Raw genomic sequence first — 18,561 nt, forward strand, 5'->3', positions numbered from 1 at the left:
TGGACAGATGATAAATGGAAACAGAAATTGTGGGAGGAGATGCAATTGAAAGACGTGATGGGGGGAGAGAGAGAGAGAGAGAGAGAGAGAGAGAGAGAGAGAGGAACTGTCGATAAATGTAACAGGCAATAAAAGAAACAGGTAATGGGAGGAAAAAAAGGCAGACAGAAAATGTAATGGGAAAAAAAGTCACAGAAATAGGTGGAGAAAATTGGTAGTGAGATAATGGGTCATGGGAGAGTCAAGAAAAAAATGGGTGATGCGAGAGAACAGAGAATAATGGGTAATGGGAACTAATGGGTAGGTAAATGGGTAACAGCAATGGGGAGGTCAGAAAATCCTCAAGACGATTAAAACACTGGTAAATGAAAAAAAAAAAATGGTAAAAAAACTATTACGAGGAAAGAAATGGGTGAGAGTTTATGGGTGATGAAAAAAAATGGGTGATGCGAGAAACAGATGATCGAAGGAAAATTGGTAAAATTAATGGGTGACGAGGAAAACAAGAGGATAATGGGTAACAGAAACTAATGGGTGGAGAAATGGGTAACAGGAGGAGGTAACTGTGAATCGCGAGGGTGAATATACTCCGATCAAATCCACCAATAATTACAAATGCATTAAAAACAGGTATGACTTATTTTACAACACACACACACACACACACACACACACACACACACACACACACACACACACACACACGCAATCACATTAATACACCCCGAATTTCATAAACCGGCAACAGCAGGTGCGTAAAAAAAAAAAAAAAAAAGGCATATTCATAATTTATAAATCAGCTTCATTAGTTGTGTTTCATCAGGGCGCAGCACAGAGCAAAAAATAAATAAATAAATTAAAAATAAAGCTGGAACAAATATTACTGTTTACAATGGCACCGCCCTCGTCGATAATTCAGGAACACTGGAATTAGTTATAAATACTGGAATAATTTATGAATATTGGAATTATTTGTGGATACTGAATTTTTATGAATGTGAATTATTTAATGTTATCAATATGGTCGTTCTTTTTTCTTTTTTTTACATAAGCGATTTCATACAGATAAGAAGAGACGTCTGGGGTGTAATATAGATTCATGAGAGAGAGAGAGAGAGAGAGAGAGAGCGGATATGTCAATAATTATAGCCACAAATATACTGCAACATTTTCCCCCCACCCAAACATAATCAATAACAAGAAACGCAGAGGTACTACAGCATACTAGTGGGAAAAAATCGCTACAATGACTAAACCTCTACAGATATGTGTTAAGGCAAGCGTTATGATAAAAAAAAAACCGACCTCGATAACATTAGCCAGGTAAAAACGTGCTCAGGTGATTTTATTCAGGATAACACGTGCCTATGTTCAACTGAGATCAATTTTAGTACTTCATGGATTAAATTATACATATTTGAACGCTTTCTCTGCTATGCATGGACAGTCGTGGTAATATGTTCGGTTACCATTCCATACTTTAAGATATGTTCGTTACTTTTTATCTTTGACACATCCCTTCAGAGAGTCGTCTACCAGCAAGGGAAGATAACAAGCCTTCTCACAGCTTAGAATGATTAACCAGCAGAAGGCAGTGAGAAGCATAAGCATAAGTGGTGGAATATTTGGACACTACTGGACCTGGCTGTTAATATTCTATTTGTATTAAGGCTAAAAACGGACATTTTCCGAGTGGCCCGCCTTTCTTTTTTTTTCTTTCCTTTTTTTCAAGCCCAGAAAACCATTTATTTTGTTAGATGGTAAGCATGCATCCAAATGGACGCCGGGAGGTCTAGTGTGTTAACGCTCTTCAACTGTATATGGCCGACGGGGGACTGCATCCGAGGAGTGGTGGGGATTACTGCTCACACAATGTCACTCTGGGGAAACAACTAATCACTCTCGCCTTAGATATCCGGACTAAGTAGCCTATTTCCGGACTCCTACGCTCCTAATGAGGCAATAAAGGACTGGTTGAGGGACAGATGGAGGTCAGTCCGTTTAAATTGAAGCGGTTAGTTTTGTTAACCTCCTTCAATACCGGGAGGTCTTGTGAGTGGAATAAAATCGTCCGTTGATAACACAGAAAAAGACGCCATCGTAATGAAATGATAATGAATGAACTGACTGTATGAGTATTTAAAATTCATATACCTATTTAATATACTGTTTGCCCAAAAAAGTAACTGCCCACATAAAACAGTACCCACAACATAAGCACGTAAATATTATGCACAATTAATCATACAAGAAAAAACCACACACACATTACCTCAAGTATAAACCCATGAAAAAAATTGACGATTATATACGGTACATACGGGTGTCCCGAGAGGCGAAGCACTAACTTGACGAAATGATTCTACAGTTCCTTTGGAGTCAATAATGCTGTATCAACAAAGGCCCACTTCTCCACCGCTCTGCAGCACCAGTTACTGATAAACTTATGGTTTAGTTACGAGGGAGAACATTTTCCCTCACTGGATCATCAAACACAGTAATTCTGTAGCAGTCAAAAACTGAACTGTAGTTGGCACCGGGACACACACACACACACACACACACACACACACACACACACACACACACACACACACACACTCTAGATAGATAGATAGATAGATAGACTGACATAGAGACAGATAGATAAATAGATAGATACAGATAGACAGACCGAAAGACAAATAAGCAGACAGACAAACAGATGGATAGATAGATTGACACATGGATAGATAGATAATACATATACATATATGTATATTCATATAACTGTATACATAAAATGTGTGTGTGTGTGTGTGTGTGTGTGTGTGTGTGTGTGTGTGTGTGTGTGTGTGTGTGTGTGTGTGTGTGTGTGTGTGTGCTAAAAAAGCAGAACCCCACAAAAAATAAACAAGTGAATAAATTAACTATGACATACATACGGACAAAATCGTACGCAAAAAATATTACGCTACGAAATTAACAAACACACGCACAAACACTGAACAGCTTTACATAAACTATATCTCAACTTAGTCCAAATAATTTTACACACCCACACCTACACCCACCCGCCCACCCACAAATTCATTCTCTCTCTCTCACTCTCTCTCTCTAGCGGAGCGGCGTGTCCGGTACTGCGTCCGTTCGTCAAGAGTAGCGCTGCAAAATAAATGAAGACAATTACCACCCTCACTCGGAACGCAATCTGTAAAACTCCATTGAAAAAGGCCAAAAAAAAGGGACTAAATATATCATGGCCTTTTTTTCTCCTCGTCCCAGGAAGAAAAAATGGGAGTAAAAGTATCCTGATCTTTGTCGAGTTAGATTCGGATGTTTTTCATGTATAGATATTTTACTTTTGTGCATCTCTGTTTCCTACATGGCCTTCACATCAGTCTGTCTTCACAACACGTATTTACTCCTCTCTCTCTCCCTCTCCCTCTCTCAAGCTTAACCAACAGCACCCTCTTTACAAAACCTGACACCCCGTCTTCCCCTAAGCCTCTTCCCTCCTCCCCCTCCTCTTCCTTCCTCTTTCCTCTTCTCCTCCTCCTCCTCCTCTTACAACTTTCCTCTCTCCTTCCTCTCCTGTTTCTCCCAACTTTTCCTTCTCCTTCTTACTGTGTGTGTGTGTGTGTGTGTGTGTGTGTGTGTGTGTGTGGAGTATGGTATTTCTTGTGCTTTTAAACAGAACTTTCTATGTTTCCAAAAATCATGATGCTTTTTCATTTCCCGCTGGGTTTTATCCTGTTTTGGGCGGGAGACAGCCTTCTTCTTTCCTATCCTTTTCTCCCACAGATTAATTTGCTCTTTAGTGTCTTTAAGTTTACCTTAGCAATTTACATCATTAAGAGCTAACTGGCCTTCTGTTACCTGGACTACACTATCCTGCACTAAGTACTCTCTCTCTCTCTCTCTCTCTCTCTCTCTCTCTCTCTCTCTCTCTCTCTCTCATTCTGCCGTGATTACCCCCTCTCCCCTCCACATCAGCCTCCCTCATAATCTGGTGGTTGAGTGTGTAGGCACGTGCTGCTAACTAGGGGTGGAGAGGGAGAGGGAAGGGGAGGGGGAAGCGAGGAGGAGGGGAAGAGGTATTGTGGAGGGGAGGGACGAAGGGGAGAGAGAGAGGAAGGGGAGTGGAGAAAGAGGCACTATTTAGGGAAGGGAGAGGAGGGAGGAATGAAGTGTGGGGTGATGTGGAGGGGAGGAGAAGGGGGTGGAGGGAATTAACGTGGGGAAAGGTGGAAGTGATATGAGAGAGAGAGAGAGAGAGAGAGAGAGAGAGAGAGAGAGAGAGAGAGAGAGAGAGAGAGAGAGAGAGAGAGAGAGAAAGGGCGCAGTGCAGTTGCAAGCGGAAAAAAATTAAGTGGGTTTTAAAGAGTGAGAGAGTAAGAGAGTTTACGAGAGTTGGGTGGCTGGGAGGAGGAGGAGGAGGGGAAGACCGAGAGCAAGGTGTAGAGGGATGGTAGGAGAGCATATGAGAGAGGATGGCGTGTCGTGAAAGGGAGGGTCGTTAATGAGTAGGGAAAGATAGGGCTTGAGGATCGTTTTGCCTAAGCCACCCCTTAAAGGACGCACCGTTGAGGAGTGGGCATAAGTACTGGAGGAGAGGGATGAAGGAGCAGAGTGGTAGTGGAAAGAAGGAAGGAGTAGATGAAGGATGAGGTGGGAGGAGAGGATGGGCGAGGGAGAAGTATCAGAGGAGGAAGGAGGAAGTGAAGGGGGGGCTAGGGGAGAGCAGGAGGGGGTAGGTAAGGAAGAAGGGAGACAGGAGGGGGGAGAGAAGGAAAAGGTTGAAGGAGGAGGAGGGAGGGGGAGAGAAGAGTAGCTACATAATCAGGGGAGGGAAGGAGTTAAGGAAGAAAATAAGAAGACGGGAAAGGTAGGAATATAAGGAAAGGGTGGGAGGGTAAGTGTAAGGGAGTGGGAGGTGGGGAGAGGAATATGAAGTGGGGCTACAAAGAGAGGAGAGTGGAGTGGGGATTAAGGGAGAAAGTTGTGGTGAAAAAACAAAGGGAATGGGAGAGAGGAGCGTACAAACGGAAGACAGGGAGAAAGAGAGAGGTATTTAGGGAGACAGGAAGAGTAGGAGTGAGGTGGAACAGGCTACGGGGCAGGGACAGGATGGGGAGCGGAAGGGGAAAGGTAGGCAAGGACAAGAAGGGAACGGGGGAAGGAAGGAAGGCAAAGACAAGAAGGGAAAGGGGGAAGGGAGGCAAAGACAAGAAGGGAAAATGGGAAGGAAGGCAAAGACAAGAAGGGAAAGGGGGAAGGATGAGGTGAGGGGAGAGGGTGAGAGGGAAGAGTAGCAAGTTATGTTATGACACCACCACTCCCCCACCAGACCCACACAATCTGCTAATGGCCCACACCTACAGTATGGAGGGTTAAGGAGAAAGGGGGAGGAGGGGCAATGGGGGAACTGGGGAGGGAAGAAGTAGGCGGAGGGAGAGGAAGAGGTAGGCGGGGGGAGAGGAAGAGGTAGGCGGGGGGAGAGGGAGAGGTTAACGTGGGGGAAGGGGGCGAGGTTAAGGAGGTGGAGAGTAAAGAGGTTATGGTGGGGGAAGGAGAGAGGTTATGGAGGGGGAGGGGGAGAGGTTAAGAAGATGGGAGGTTAGAAGACTCCTGTAACCTCCCCTCCCTCCCTTCCCCTCAACATATCTATAAAATACAAAACAATATTGGCTGGATCGGACGGAACAGAATTTCATTTCCCTTTTTACTTTCCTTACAGTAGAGGGATTTGTTTTACATGGTAAGTTTGTGATTGGCATAATGATTTAATGGCGAGTTGTCTTCGTTTGGGGCGTGATTCATGTATGTATGTATGTATGTATGTATGTATGTATGTATGTATGCATGCATGCATGCATGCATGTATGTATGTATGTATGCATGCATGCATGTATGTATGTATGTATGTATGTATGTACACCTATATATGTATGTATGTATGTTTTTATTTATTACTTATGGGAGAACGATTTCTTTGGTTTGAGTTTGACATGATCGTAATGAGTGGATGCCTGGTTGTGTGTGTGTGTGTGTGTGTGTGTGTGTGTGTGTGTGTGTGTGTGTGTGTGTGTTTAGCTATGATTCTTTTTCGTAAATTAGGGTCGTTTTCCATGTAACTAATGATTTCGCAATACATTTCTTACCGATTTTTTCTTCACATATATAATTCATACGGCAAAATAAGTCGCAAAGGAGCCGGTGTTAAGGTTCGAGGTCTCCAGTGCCACATAAAATAAGGGTGTCATATTGGGGGCGAAATGGATCTTGTTTCTTCTTTTGGCCATCAGAAAAATTTCCAAGTTTGGTCTTTTCAACAATCCTGCTCTCTCTCTCTCTCTCTCTCTCTCTCTAGGGAAGGGGAAGTTACAGGGGTTACTTTCTCATTCCCCTCTCTCTCTCTCTCTCTCTCTCTCTCTCTCTGGGGAAGGGGAAGTTACAGGGGTTACTTTCTCATTCAGCTTCCTCTCTCTCTCTCTCTCTCTCTGCGGAAGGGAAAGTTAGGGAGGGTTTACTTTCTCACTCAGCTTCACCTCTCTCTCTCTCTCTCTCTCTCTCTCTCTCTCTGATTGGTGGTGATTCCTTTCTGTTCACTGGCAAATCGGTCCATTCGGATGCCTACGACCCGGCCCGTCGCTAGTGAGGAGGCGAGACGAACGCGACACAGCGGGGACCAGTTTGTGTAGGGTGTAGACGGGGTGTAGGGGTGTAGACGGGGTGTAGGGGGTGTAGACGGGGTGTAGGGGGTGTAGACGGGGTGTATGGGGTGTAGAATGAGTATAGGTGTTGTAGGAAGGGTGTTGGGAGTGCGAAAAGGGTGTAGGGGGTGTGGAGAGGGTGTAGGGAGTGTGGAAAGGGTGTAGGTGTGTGGAGAGGATGTAGAAAGTGTGGAGAGGGTGCAGAGAGTGTGGAGAGGGTGTACAGAGTGTGGAAAGGGTTTAGGGGTGTGGAAAGGGTGTAGGGGTGTGGAAAGGGTGTAGTGGACACAAAGGAGTACAAAGGAAAGCAAACAGCAACAGTTCTATTGGTCCTTTCGTGGCTGTTTGGTATAGGGTAGATGGCTGTTTGGTGTAGGGTAGATGGCTGTTTGGTGGCTGTTTGGTGTAGGGTTAAAAATGGGATATACAGAGTGTGGTGGGGTGTACAGGGGGTGTAGTGTGGGGAGTGTATTTATAAGGGAGAGAACGTGGGGGGAGGAGGAGAAGGGGTGTGGGGATGCAGAGAAAGAAATAATGGATAAAGTTTCTAGCATACCTTTAACATTTTTCCTAAACACACACACACACACACACACACACACACACACACACACACACACACACACACACACACACACACACACACACACACACACGCCATAACACAATACCATATCATTATCTTCTCTTCGACTTGGTAAGCCTTTTGGACAACCTCTTCTTTTCCTACCTGCCTATCCCCCCATTAAAAAAAAAAAAGCCCAGGTATAATGAGAGAGAGAGAGAGAGAGAGAGAGAGAGAGAGAGAGAGAGAGAGAGAGAGAGAGGTGGGGTGTCTTACAGAGGAGTGAATATTTGAGGGAATTTTTTTGTTTTTAATGCAATAAAAAAAATCAAACTAGTTAACAGCTTGTCTATGTCTCCTCTAATAAAACTAAAAAAAAAAAGAAAATGAACCATTAAAGAGACGAAATATGGGAGGGAGGTAATAAAACGAATGACGAGAAGGTAAATGAGGAAAGAGAGAATGAGGGGGTAGGAAGAAAGAAGAGAGGTGAGGAGAGAAAAAAGAGAAGGAAGGAGCAACGATGGAAAAGAGAAAATAGGGAGGTGAAAGAGAGAGGGAGGGAAGGATAAAGAGGCAAAGACAAGAGGCGTGAGAGGAGGAGGAAGGGAATTATGAGGAAAGAGAGAGAGAAGGTGACAAAAGGGAGAGAAAGAGTGGGGAAAAGAAAGAGAGAGAGGGAGGGGAGAAGAGAGGGAGGCATAGACAGGAGGAAGAGAAAGGGAGGGAAAGAGGGAGACAAGGGAGTAAGTAACGCCATAACAGTAGTTCCCCCCCCACCTCCTTGTTTACCGTCACTCTCATCAACACAACCTGACTACAACACACACACACCCTTAATGGCTCCTCTCCCCTCATACCATCCCTCATTCCCACCCTCACCCCAATCTCCCTCTCCCCTCAACCCTCTTTCTTCACCCCTCATTTCCCTCCCCTCATCCCCATCTCTCTTCCTCACCCCTAACCCCTCTTTCTTCACCCCGTACTTGCCTCCCCTCACCCCTCTTTCTTCACCCCTCACTTACTTCCCCTCCACCTCCAACTTCTCGCTCATCATTCACCTCTCTCCTCTCCCCACATCTCTCCCCCTCACCTCACACATCTCCCCTTCACCCCACCAATCTCCACCTCACCCCTCATGTTTTTCCTCTCACCCCTCCTCTCTCTCAACCCTCACCTCTATTCATTTCTTTCCCTTCACCCCTACTCTTTCTCCTCACCCCTCATACTCCTCCTCTCTCCTTATCTTACTCCTCTCACTCCTCATCTATTTCCCTTTAATCTTATCCTTGTGTCATATTCCTTCCCTTCCTTACCCTCTCTCTCTCTCTCTCTCTCTCTCTCTCGCTCTGCCTTAGTATTTACGTGCTTATGATGTGAGTTTAACTATAGCTATTTACCTTTTTCGGAGAGAGAGAGAGAGAGAGAGAGAGAGAGAGAGAGAGAGAGAGAGAGTCACTCCTATTTCCCTCCATTCTCAGTGTAGGGGGCCGAGGCTAGGCTGGCATAATTAAGTATATTTAAGGGTAGACGACCACCTTATACCCCCTGATGGCCTGATACTAATACCTTCAGTTAAATCTTGGGGATATAAGGTAATAGGAGGCGTGGGAGGAGAAGGAATGGAAAGATGGAGAACAAGGGAGAGAAAAAGAGGAAAGGAGGGCTGAAGAAGGAGGGAGAGAAGAGGAGGAAGGTAAAGATGGAGGAGGAGGAAAAGGTGGAGAAGGAAGGAAAGATGGAGAAGGAGGGAGTGATGATGAAGGAGGGAGGAGAAGGAAGGAGAGACAGACGGTAACCAATGCAAGACTGGGGGGGGGGGGGCGATATAACCACGATAGATAATAACAAAAAAAAAAAAAATGCCAATGCACAAGGAAATATGTCGCCTTGAGAAGATAAATAAGAAGGGAAAGAAAAAATAATGAAGCAAACACAAAGGCACAACAATAAACAATAATAATGTATAAAAAAGAAGATAAAAAGATGAAAAACAGAGACAACGATGTATAATAAAAATGAGTAAAAAAATGATAAAGATAAAAAATCAGAGAATGCTGTATAATACAATTAATAAAAATGATGATGAAAAGATGAAAAACTGAGCGATGTAAAAAAAAAAAAAAAAGGATGGTAAGATGAAAAAACTGACAAAGATGAATAACTAAAATGTACAGAAGACAAATATGAAGGAAGAAAACGATGGCTACAAAAAAAATTAATAACAAGAAAAAGATGAAAAAAGACGACGATGGATAACAAAAATGTATAAAAATGAAGATAAAAAGATGAAAAAACACAGGGGCAGCAATGGATAATTACATAAAAAGATGATAAAATGATAAAAAAACACAGACAATTACGTATAAATAAAAATGTACAAAAAAGAAAATAAAAAGAAAAATACAGACGATGCATCAAAAAGTATTAAAAAGAAGATAAAAAAAATGGCACAGACAACGATGTACAAATAAAAATAAATGAGAAAAATAAAATGAAGAAAATGAGACAAGGATGTATAAATAAAAATGTATAAAAGAGAAGAGAAAAAAGGATGAAAAAAGCCTGGTAGAATTAAGGAGTAAGAGGAAGAGGAAGGTTTCGTGAGCGAGTTTTAGTAGCGACCTCTCGATTACCTGTTAGTACGATTGCCAATTATGTAGATTAGCGCACGTGGAGGAGCAAGGAACACGCGTCCAGGAGAGAGTGAAAAATATGTTGGATGAAAAAAAAGGAAAAGGAAATAAAGAATGGGAGGGAAAAATGTGGTGGAGGAAACACGTGTCCTGGAGAAATGAAGTGAAAAAAGTAAGATAAAAAAGAGAAGAGGAAAATACAGAAGGGAAAAATGGGGAAGATGGAAGAACTCGCGTCTAGGAGAGGACAAAGAAAAATACGTGGGATAAAAGAGAGATGAGGAAATAAATAATGGAGAGGGATAATGTGGTGGAGGAAGGAACACGTGTCCAGGAGTGGAAAATACGTAAGACAAAAAAAGAGAAGAGAAAAAATGGAAAGGGAAAAATGTGGAGGAGGAAAGAGCTCGAGTCCAGCAGAAGGGTAATGAAAAATGGGTAGGATAAAAAAAAAAAAAAAAAAAAGGGAGAGGAAATAATGAATGGAATGTAAAAATATTCAGACAAAAATGAACGGAAGTCGAGGGAAAAGGAATAGTAGCCAGGGAACAAGATGGATAAAATAGTGAGGAAATAATGAATGGAAGGGAAAAATGTAGAGACAAGAATTACCACATGTCGAGGGAAAAAGAATGTGAGAAAGGTAACAAGCTTAAAAAGTCCGAAAATGGATGATATGTACGATAAACGAGACGAGAGAAGACGCACAACAGCAAAAATACAATCAATAGACTGGAACGTGTGCTAAGACGAGGAATGCTCTGGCAAGATTAAATAGGATCAAAATATGGGAACGAAGGAGTAATAACAGAAAGGGTAGGGAAAACAGATAAGACGACGAGATAAAATAGAAAAGAAGCGATAAGAATGACTTTCGGCAAAAAGTAAAGGGAAAAAAGGAACATGCATTGATAAGGGAAATGGCAGGCAGGGAAGTAGGATTAAAAAAAAAAAAAAAAAAAAAAGATGAGTGGAAACAATAAATGAAAGAGAAAATGAGAACAGTGAGAAATGGAATGAGAAAGGAGAACAAACTTATAATTAACATAATGGAAGGGTGGGGTGACAACACAAGGACAGGCGAAAATGTGTAATAATCATTTATATAATGAAACAAATACGAAAAAAAACTAAACAAATGAGAGGAATGAGAGAAAATTGAAAAAGATAAATTATACGAAAAAATGAGCGAAGGAAGCAAGAATAATGAACTCGATGAAATGTGTTAATGGAAATGAACGATGTAAAGACGATGACAGATAACACGTCAGGAGTAAACTGGGGTTATAGAGGACAATAAGAATGATAAATATGATAAACGTGATGAAAAGACGAAATAAAAGGGTGAAGAATGAAATATGAAAAAAAGGTCAAGATGTTAATAAGATGCATCAACAGGCGTTGAGGAGAAAAGGGTAAGGAAAAAAGGGTTGAATACTAGGAAAGAGAGAGAGAGAGAGAGAAGATAAGTAACAAGGCGAGAGAAGCAGATATAGCAAAGGGAAACAAGAGTAAGTGTGGAAATAAAAAATAAAAGGGAGTGGGGAGATAGGAACAATTACCGATAAAAAGGGAACTGGGTCAAGATAAAATAAACCTGAGGGAAGAATGATGAGGCAATAACTAAGTGAATTATGCATATGGAAGAAAATAATACTGTAAAGAAGAGGCAAAAATCCGGTGATCGGAATGGGAAACAAGAGTTTAACAAAAATACATATAAAGAAATGAGACCCCCCCCCACAAAAATAAATAACTAAATAAAACAGGAAAACAGTGAGAAAATGAAGAGAGAGACAAGGCACAGGGGAAAGAAAATGTCGAGAAGAAAATGACACTAAAAGGACAAAAAATAAGAATGCAATGATGATGGATATTAGTAAAAAAAAAAAAAATATTAAAAGAACGATGAAGGAAATAAAAATAGGCAAGGGACCACGAAAAGAAGGTCAACTGTTCAGAAAATGGATAATAAGCAGGAAAATGTCGAGAAGAAAGGGATGGGTAAAAAAGGCAGTGCTAACAGTGAAATCATGCAGGATAAGCAGATGATCCATTGCAACAGGTGGGAATGATGGGGAGGAGACAAGAGACAGGTTGAAGCTTAAATTCTTATCTAATGCTTCGGGCCTACACACAACTCTCTGAAGATGGGCTCTGAGTAGCAAGAAAAGTTAGAGAAAATAAATAAATAAATAAATAAAGGAATCATGCTCTGACCTGTGTCTCCCTCCCACCCAACATGTAAACAGGGGAAAGGAGAGGAAGGAATAAGTAAAATAAGAATGTTAGTAAATATAATTCTGGGAGGAAAATAAATACTATGCCACTATGCAAAGAAATACTGCTCGTTAATATTTCCATACTCGTTGTCATCATCATCATCATCATCATCAAGATCATCATAATCATTTGCCCCCCTCCCTCCCTCCCTCCCCCCCTCTCTCTCTCTCTCTCTCTCTCTCTCTCTTTTACGACCCCTTAATGACCACAACGAAATAAATCCGACTTAATTAAGAACAACTGACCTGGGGCGAAAATATCTTACGTCTGAGAAAAGGAGTGGAAGGAATGGGGTGATAAGGAAGGGAGGGAAGAAAGGGAGGGGGAGGATGGATGGAGCAATAAAAGGAGGAGGAGGAGGAGGAGGAGGAGGAGGAGGAGGAGGAATTAATAGGTGAGGATATAAAAGGGAGTAATAGGGTAATAAATAGGCAGACGATTTTCAAACAAATAAAAAAAGAGAGGCAAGGACTGGGATACTCAAATGTGAAGAAAAAGGGAAGAAAATATGAAGAAAAAAGAGAAGATAATGTGAAGAAAAATTGAAGGAATGTGAAGAAAAAGGGAAATGTGAAGATAAAGGGAAGAAAATGTGAAGGAAAAGGGAAGAAAATGGAAGAAAAGGGCAAGAAAATGAAAAATGGGAAGAAAATGTGAAGAAAATGTACAGAAAGAGAAATGTGAAGAAAATGTAGAGAAAATAGAAGTGTGGAAAAAGGGAAGAAAATGAGAAGGGAAGAAAACAAGATGAAACGGGGAAGAAAATGGGAAGAGAATGTGAAGAAAGTGTGAAGAAAATGGAAGAAAATGTGAAGAAAATGGAAGAAAATGAAGAAAAAGGGAAGAAATGTGAAGAAAAAGGGAAGAAATGTGAAGAAAAAGGGAAGAAATGTGAAGCAAAAGGGAAGAAAATGTGAAAAGGGAGGAAATGTGAAGAACAAGGGAAGAAATGTGAAGAAAAGGGGAAGAAATGTGAAGAAAAAGGGAAGAAATGCGAAGAAAAGGGGAAGAAATGTGAAGAGAGTGAAGAAACTGACAAGACAGAGAATGAAGGGAAGGATTAAAAAGGGGCGAGAGGACAAAGTAAACACCTGAAGAAAGGAGGAAAAAAGCAATGAAGATGGAAAAGAAATGAAAGGGAAAGAAAAATGGAAAGAAAAACACACACACACACACACACACACACACACACACACACACACACACACACACACACAAACACACACACACACACACACACACGAGAGAGAGAGAGAGAGAGAGAGAGAGAGAGAGAGAGAGAGAGAGAGAGAGAGAGAGAGAGAGAGAGGGGGGGGTACGGACAAATGGAAGACTGTAGGATTAGGTTGCCGTTCAAAGGGACTCTCTCTCTCTCTCTCTCTCTCTCTCTCTCTCTCTCTCTCTCTCTCTCTCTCTCTCTCTCTCTCTCTCTCTCAACTGGTGGCAAAGTGGAAGAGATGGAGATCGGAAATGATAGAATTATGGCAGGAAAATAAGGAAGGCAGGAGAAGTGAAGGTAGGAAAGAAAGAAGAAAAGAAGAAGAGTATGGGTTAGGGAAGGAAGAAAGGAAAGAAGGAGGGAGGGAGGGAGGGAGGGTGGGAGGGAGGGAGGAAGGAAGGTAGGAAGGAAGGAAGGTGGGAAGGAAGGAAGGAAGAGGAGGCAAAATGGTTAAAGTTCAGAAAGAAAGAGATCAGAAAAGAGAGACAGGAAGAATGCAACAAGTTAGGAAATGAGGAGGCAGAAAGACAGAGGAGAAAAATGAGAAAGGAGGAAGAAGGAAAATGAGGAGGAAGAAAGAGAGGAGGAAAGTGAGAAAGGAGGAAGAAAGACAGAGAGGGGGAAAATAAGAAGGAAGAACAAGGAGGAGAGTGAGAAAGGAGGAAAAGACAGGGAGGAGGAAAGTGTGAGAGGAGGAATAAAGAGAGAAAGGAGGAAAGCGAGAAAGGAGGAAGAAAGAGGAGGAAAGTAAGAAAGGAGGAAGAAAGAGGAGGAAAGTAAGAAAGGAGAAAGAAAGAGGAGGAAGAAAGACTGAGAGGAGGAAAGCGAGAGAGGAAGAAGAAAGACAGAAAGAAGGAAACTGAGAAAGGAGCAAGAAAGACAGAGAGGAAGAAATTCAGAGAGGAAGAATGCAAATGTACTGGAAACATGAGAAGCTGGAAGAGTAAAGGGTCTGAAAGTATTTTAAGACACGTAAAGAAAAAGAATACAAAGGAATACAATGGAGTGCAAAGGAGAGCTAACAGGAACAGGCATACTATACTCCTTTTATTCTAACTTGGTGCAGGTTTTTGTCCTTTTGGCCCATGTAAGAGTACGAAAAGCATAGTTACCTGTATTTACCTTTATATATTTACCTTGCACTACTATCACCTGAGCCGAAGCGGGAGAATTAGACATCCGTATCTTACTTGTGGAAGAAAAATGATGCATCAAATTTATACCTGACATCTTTCTCACACTCTTACCTAAAATTACAAATAAATGCTCATATAGTATGCCTCTCTCTCTCTCTCTCTCTCTCTCTCTCTCTCTCTCTCTCTCTCACCCATCGATAAGCACCGATAATACGGGCCAGCGGATTAATCGCCTCGGGGCCCCGGATTTGTTGGTAATAAAACGTGAAAAAACGGGGTATTGGATTTGTTGACATAAAAACTTCATCCATTTGCCTCTGTAAACAAACAAATGTACGGGGGTGATTGACAGGTCGCTAAATTGGAGGGAACGAATTAAAAAAAAAAAAAAAAAAAAAAAGTGTTCAGCGAGAGAAATATTTGGGGATTCTACCTAGCTATGCATATACTGATTGCCCTACCTACACACACACACACACACACACACACACGAGAAAGAAAGAGAGAGAGAGAGAGAGAGAGAGAGAGAGCGAGCTGTATCCGTCCACAATTATACAGTCCACTCCAGGTCCGACCTTCTCCTCGGAGGGATATTAATAGTCAGAATTAACCTATCCCATGCTGGCGAAGTACGAAAGGAGAAGGGATGTCTGTAGTATAGGTAGGGTGATGCACGTGGAAGTCGATGTGATGTGATGACCGTGTGTGTGTGTGTGTGTGTGTGTGTGTGTGTGTGTGTGTGTGTGTGTGTGTGTGTGTGTGTGTGTGTGTGTGTGTGTGTGTGTGTGTGTAAATACCACCAGTAGGATCGACTTCAATTGACCGCCACTACTTGGGCTTCTTACTTTACTGGCGGGAGACACCGTGGCTCCTTTACTTGCCTACCTTTAAATTCATCACATTTCATCATTCCTTCCGACAGTTACCAATTTACCTAACTGTATTTCTTCACTTAACTACCTAACTACAAGAAAGTCATATCATCATCGTTTGTAATTCTTCCTTCACTCACCTATTTACTCGACCATATTTCTTCGCTTTCCTAATATACATCCTAACCATAAGAACTTGGCATCATCTGTACTTCTTCAATTACCCAAGTACATGTAACAACTGTAACCTGATTTCTTTCCTCATCTACCTACCTGTCTATGTACTTACTAATAAGAACATCATGTCTTTTAGAGTTCATTCCTTCACTTACGTACACAGCTAACTACATTTCTTCACCTAATTCCCTGCTGCATACCTACCTACCTACCTACCAACCTAGCTACAAGGGCATCTAAATCTTGCCAATTTGTCTTTTTTCGTTACCTACATACCTAAACTTTCATTCAATTAACTTGCTACTTTCGAGATCACCATGAAATCCCGTAAATTCCTTCCTTTTTCTTACGTACCTACTTAACCCAGCAGTCAACAAGATCACACCTGTAAGATAATGAGTAATTCTTCCTTTACTTACCTTGTATCAGTCGACGTCACCTGCATGCCTTCCTTATCACCTTCACACTCACTGGAAGTCCCAAAGCTCTTGGTTCGACCCCTAATACTCCTGTTTTCCTTACACACGCAAAATCACAGGAAAAAAATACGGAGACTGTGAACACGAGGAGAGCCGGTCACTCAACGCGGAAGACAGCAGCTCATAGCCGGTAAGGATCTCACAACGAGTTTGGAATAAATCATTCAACATCATTAAATAAAGAATAAGAAACAAATTTACCATCATACATTCTGCATCTCTAATCACGCAATTTCAGTCTTATTACAATCTACCATAAATTTGCCCAAAGAAACCGAGGATTAGATATTATAAAATGCATTTGATATTTAATGGCGGCACCTGAGTACTTATTTCACGGCTTCCCTCCCACGACTCCCTCCACTGTTGCGTTGCCAAATCTCATAACGCTAGCTTATGACAACAATCAAATGACACATCCAGTGTTTACCGTGACGCATATTCCATCTTTTGATTCACTGGTCCATCAGATCATAACGGGAGAAACAACAGAATAGGCTATACATTTGTGAAGAATATTTCAATAGGCTATAACGCTCGTTCGGGCCATCTCCAACCAGGCATCCAGATTTCACGCATCTCTCACTCCACTCCCCCAACATACCAGCCCTTCCCCACCTCCCCCCATCTCTTCCCGCCCCATACTACCCGCACTTCCACACCCCCTCCCTCTCCATTCCTCCCTCCTCCTCATCCTCCCTGTGATCGTCCCTCTCCTCCCTCCATCCCCCACCTACTTCCGCGCGCAACCATGCTTATGAACATGGTGATTTCGATGCACCGTGTGTTTTATATGCAGAAAGGTTTCAATAAATAACAAGTCACTGAAAGAACACCGTGAATTGACTAAATGTGTTGCGTTGGCTACGTATAACTCGATTTAGATAAGATTTCGTCTAGATATTTAAACTACCATCCCACTATATTCTTCATCTTCCCTTCCTTAGACTCTAATCTTTGCTTTCTTCCTTATTCCTTCCACCTCTTTCTTCACCCTTCATCTCTTGTTCCGCCACGCCACACATACCACATCTCACACTGCCACACTTCACGTCTCACAGAGCCCTACTACACTCTGCCACACCATACCACACCGCTCACTGCAACACACACAGCTATGCTACACTACCAAACCAAATCGCTCACTGCCACACACCACCTTACACACCACCACACCTGACACGGCCACATCTCAACAACACCACACAGCACCACTCACTACCACCCTACACAATGACATACCTCACACTGCATTACCACACAATGACATGCCTCATACAACACCCCCATATCACACCACTCACCACCACACCTCACACTGCCCCACCACACCACACTACACCACACGCTACCACTCTTCAAATGATCACACAACACAGTCGTACCTCACGTCTGGTCATTTAGGTCGAAAGCGAATTTACTCACATATCCAACAGTTACGTATATATATATATATATATATATATATATATATATATATATATATATATATATATATGTGTGTGTGTGTGTGTGTGTGTGTGTGTGTGTGTGTGTGTGTGTGTGTGTGTGCACTACAAACCTTCCAACGTCCGATTATTACCATCACCTGACACCTATCACACATCCTGCCTGCCAACCCTTCCAACATCCGATTACCCCGGCAATTAGCACGTATATCGGCAGGTATCTGGACGCGGGCCGGACCCGGCCTGTGAGTGTACTGGCCTGCGCTCATCCGATATGCAGTATGTAAATCACAGTCGGCACATAATGGCCTTACGTTAACAAAAATGAACTTTGCATATAAATGTGTGTGGTGGCCTGTTTTGGCGGCTCCTGTTGTTGTTGTTGTTGTTGAGATATCGTGCTTATCACAGTTGTTATTCAAGTTACTGTTGGTAATGCAAAAGGTCTGAACGCTTTTTATTCTTGTTACGGTTTGTGTATGGAAAGAGAAAGAGAGAGAGAGAGAGAGAGAGAGAGAGAGAGAGAGAGTAATGAAGGCGAGGGAAGCTGAAACGAGAAGGGGGCAGGTAAAATCAAGAGGAAGAGGACAATCAGAAGGGCGTGGAAAGAGGACGGGTGATAAGATGCAAGAAAGAGGTATGAGGAGAAAGGAGGGGAAAAAAAAAAAGAGTGAAAACAGAAGAAGGTGGGTAAAATTCGAAATATAAGAAGGCAAGAAGTTTAGAATGGAGTGTAAAATGAAGAGGGAGGTACAGGAAGAAAAGAAGCATGTGAGGATGGAGAGTGAGAACGGGACTGGAAAGAGAAGGGGTGGAAAGAGAAGTGAGCTGGAAAAAGAGGGAGCAGAGAGGATTGAAAAGAGAGAAGGAGAGGGTGTAAAGAGAGGAAGGGGGGAGTAGGAGAAGAGAGGGGAGAGGCACAATGAAAGGCACAAAGGAGCGGGAATAGGTGATGAGGGAGAAGAGAGGAGGAGTGGAAAGAGAGGAGGGAAGGGGTGGAAAGAATGGGTAGAAAGAGAAGGTTTGCGTTGGAAAACCGAGAAGAGGGGGT

The sequence above is a fragment of the Coenobita brevimanus genome, chromosome 68 (genome assembly GCF_032717465.1).
Source record: "Coenobita brevimanus isolate Jiangsu-jjx chromosome 68, ASM3271746v2, whole genome shotgun sequence".
Classification (NCBI taxonomy): domain Eukaryota; kingdom Metazoa; phylum Arthropoda; class Malacostraca; order Decapoda; family Coenobitidae; genus Coenobita; species Coenobita brevimanus.